The sequence below is a fragment of the Nothoprocta perdicaria genome, unplaced genomic scaffold (genome assembly GCF_003342845.1).
Source record: "Nothoprocta perdicaria isolate Ctin4 unplaced genomic scaffold, notPer1 scaffold_2, whole genome shotgun sequence".
Taxonomy (NCBI): Eukaryota; Metazoa; Chordata; class Aves; order Tinamiformes; family Tinamidae; genus Nothoprocta; species Nothoprocta perdicaria.
In genome coordinates, this window is record NW_020455204.1 from 6,003,872 (window position 1) to 6,008,336 (window position 4,465).

Sequence of the window (4,465 nt, forward strand, 5' to 3'; positions counted from 1 at the left end):
TTTTGCTCCTTGGTGAGCTAAAGATGTTTTTCCTCTGTCAAAGTGTGTGTGTATGTGGATGAGACACAGTAGCTGTGTCAGGAGGGATTATCTCAGCTTCTAAAGTGTCTTTAATTGCATAGGCTAATCACCCATATGGGCTGATTTCACTAATTCTATGGGTGGCACAATAAGCCTCTGTGCAGCACGAACAATACAATAATAAACAGACCCAAATATTAACCACTCCTGGTACAGTAACAGCTGAGTTTTACAGGAAACCCATGTGAAAACACTGACAAGCATAGCAGGAAGGGCTGGAAAGGGAAATATGTCTCCACCAGTATCACTCCTCCATGCTAAATGATTTTGGATAAAAGCACGTTTAATCCTTAGATCTCAGAAACCTGAAAACATCTGATTCATATTCAAAATTGGGTGGACTGGACTCAGCACTTTCAAAGGGTGAAGTACTCAGGTGCATGGGACAGCAAGGGTGTTTTTTAAACTCAGTCACCTATCTTAGTATGTGACTTAGTTTGGAAATTGCTGGCTATTATTAGTGTGGTTTAGGAAGCAGATCAATCAAAGCAGTTTAAAGTGATGTTTGCCAATAAGGAGCAGAAATCTGCTAAAGAATCCATACAAAAACAGCCATCCCGAGCCTCTGCCATCTACCATCTGTCTCTCTCTGGACCCCCTGCCTCCAAGCACACATGCACGCACACAAAACCTTAATCTGCCTTCTCTCAAGTCTCGCTCGGATGTGCAGCTTCCCTTTGCAGGCAGCAGGAGGAGGTAGGGCTCAAAATATGTTCGTGTTCAGGGGTATCCCCCAGTAGCTACAGTTCGTTTGCTTGCGCCTGTCTTTCTAGTGCAYAGAGCAGGAGAGACTGTTCTACATCAATGCAGACAGTTGAGATCAATAATATAGTTTCTTCCACTCACAGAAACACTACTTTGCTCGTAAATAGCTGGAATTCTGGAATTGACACCAAAAAAAAACCACCCAAAAACAAACAAAAACCCCCACCAGATTCTCAGGAAAGAGATCTCAAAAACAGTATTTTCCTCCAACAGTAAGCAAAGCTTGAGAGTTCACAGGCTATATTATATTAACTCCAGAATTTTCTAACTTTTTCTAATTTTAAATCAGAGGCTGAATTAATGAAATATCTTTTCCTTARTTGCCTTTAAGTAAAGGAAAAAATACAATGAAATTGGTTGTGCTCATGTTAGCATTTAAATTGTTCTAATGAGATTCAGAAGTTCATGCGTCTGTTATGTGAATGAGCTAAATGAACTAAAAGCAGAAATAACTGCTTTTTTGTGGCTTTGCTGCTTCTGATTCTCTGTTTAGTCCAACACAGGGAGGTGTATGCACGTTGTAACAGCTGCAGTTTTGCAGCAATACTGAAAGTCGAGTTAATTAGGGCTTCAAATTTGGTGAATTCACATTCTCTCCCTCCATCATCCCATGATGATTCTTTTTCCTAGGTAAAAGCACCTGCAAACCTTGCAGTACCTCCAAGTACCTTGCACTGCTATGGGCCCATGCCCACTTTGGTTTCATTGCCTTTATGATTCCCCACAAAAGCAACTTCCTCCAGCCTACCTTTATGTGCCCTCCAGGATGAGCAAGGAAGGGGAAATGCTGTGACTGGCCTGAATCTGCATTTATCCTGGTTAACCAGCTGCTCCCCACATGATGCTTGCTTAAAAGAGCTTTTTTTAATGGATTTTGACTTGGCACTTTCCACATCACATCTGTTCCTTCACAAGGAAAGAGATGCTTACTATTAGGTGCTTTCTACACCTATGTTTTTATGCTCATAGTAAAGTAGTGGTTCTCATTTGGTTATGGAACACTTTATTCAGAATAAATAGCCTTTTGCCTTTTTATATGTTTTATTCACCATGGTAGGCAAGAAGTTTATAACTCGAGAAACAGAAAAGATATCTACTTTTCCTTAAATAGGTGTTGTTCATTGTATAGTTTCTCCGTAAGCTTCTGATGCACCCGACTACAGATATAGATAAGCAATATATTTTCCCTCTGTAAAGAGATTTAGTTATGTAATCAAAAATAATTCAATGCTTGTTTAGCTTTGGTAGTGGCTAACAGGAGGTAGATCCCATACCTGAGTGAAAGAAGGATCAAAGGCCCTTTTGGCATTACTGAATGCTGAGCAAAAAACCCTAAACATTTAATCAAGATGGAACAAAACCTTAGTCTCGTGAGGCTGAGAGTTTTTCCAACGTCACATTGTTTAAACTTGAACCATTTCTAAGAGTCTATTAGGACACAGATTAAGCGAATTGAACTCAGGTGACAGAGGGTAGGAGTTTCAAAAGCATTTTCCAAACTGCTAAGGACTTGAATGATGTTGGACAATATGGGCAGAGCTATGACAGRCCATCACTTCTGAAAAAGCACCTAAAGTGATGGAGCATGATTACGACTCTGAAACACAATAAATACTTGAGAGGGAGGCAAAAAGCAAAGGATGCACCTGACTGGTTTTGTAAGGCTGCTTACAAATGCTACAATAAGTCCTTCCCGACCAATGTGGCAATCAGCTGGTATCCTGAAGCACAAGATTTGATTATCCAGCTTACCAAACACAGTGATGGTTGTCATACAATTACCCTCACCAATTATACTAATGTATTATTTTCATGGCAATTTATGCGAGGGAGCTTTGGGTGGATCAGAATCCAGTTTGCTGTGCTGAAACACATACAAAAGAATTAAGGGTTCTTTACCCAAAGAGTTTAGGGACGATAATAAACAGGCATAACACATGAAATTGAGCTACTGATACTGGCCAGTGAAAGAAGCAGAAATCACATTAAACTAGATGTTTAACCAGTACTATTTCTGTACATGCATCACCAGGGAGTAGACTTTTAAGGAGGTATTAGAGGGATTACAAAGCAATTACTTAAGAGTTGTCTAAGAGGTGCTCCACCTGTGTACAAATGCAATACAGAAAAAGCAAAGGGGCTTAGCTGAAAAAATAATAATTAAGTGCTGAAGGGTGGCTTAAGAAGAAGCAATTGTGGAAATGACACCTAATTAGTGGAGGAAAGATAGGAGGTAAAGAAGGAGCCTTGAAAACAGCAGAGAAAGGGCATCCTGTAAAGTGAAGCTACAAGTGAATCATGACACAACACAATGRAACTGAGAATTTGGGAAAATAATCCCAACAAGAACTGCTTGATAATAAAATTGAGGTAAGATGAAATTCATTGGAATGGGGAAAAAAGAGGCCATATCTCATAAGATACAACTATGAGAAATCTGTATTGCATCCATATATATTGGGAAGCATAGACAAAACCTAAAAGAAATCCATACTTTAAAGAAAATGAATGGAAAACTGATAACCCCTTGAAAAATGTCAGTGTTATTCCTGTAGAGCCAGAAAATGTTCTTTGCTAATTCTATGTAGGAAAAGATCTATAAAACAGCAGAAGCAGAAAAATCTCATGAAAGACACAATATGAGCCAAGGTTTCAACTGTACATTGRGTAGCCGTAGGACTTCATTAAAAAAAAGTCAATATTTTCAAATAAAAGCAATGTAAACATTCTTCCTACATCTACAAATGTTTACATCTGGCTTTGCAATTGGGGCAATTACCAGCTCAATTACCTGCCTGCATACATAATTAGCTAATTTGTGCACTCCAACTTACATTTTTGTGGTACCAGCAACCTTCCTAATTGTGACCTGTACTTTCACTGAGATCTAGTAATTTAATTAAAGCGAAGGACAGAGAGCCTAGAGGTTTCTGAGATCCTTATTCAGGCTGAGTCACCTGTTGATCCYGTTGTGTCACAGGGCAACCAGAGCAGGCAACTAAACGGTATTAGTCATTCCCTCTTGGGGACTAGTCATCTGCAGAAGCAGATATCGCCCTGAGTGTTTACAAAGACCAGAAAGGATGAGCTTCAAAGAATTTCTACTGGAGGACAGAATTTAGTGCTGGTCCAGAATCTTTCCCTCTCTCTTAAATTCTAAACCATCTGAGTTTAAAAACAAGATATTATATCTTCAAAATATATTTTAATTTAATCCAAAGGAGAAAGAAAAAATAAATCAATTGTCTCGTTTCATTGTGGTAAAAATTTCAATATTTGTTGCCTAGTGCTTTTCCTTTTCTTATAGGCACATGAGAGCAACTGGGACATCAGGTCCAATAATCTGGGTTCACATGTATCTGTGCAATAAAGAATACAACAAAAAAAAAATATCCACAAAATAACAAATCCCTACAACTCACAGGTACTTCCAACATCATATAAGTAAATTTTCAACCTAAGTAGAAGGCCACARTTTTAATTACTGGTACTAGAAAGGGGACAGGAGAGAGAAATCCTGCCAGGGATTTATACCTCTGCTAAACAGTGTATTTGTGAACTGATTCTAACAAGCAGATTATCTTCCATACTACAAGTGATGACAAAAAAAAAAAAAAAA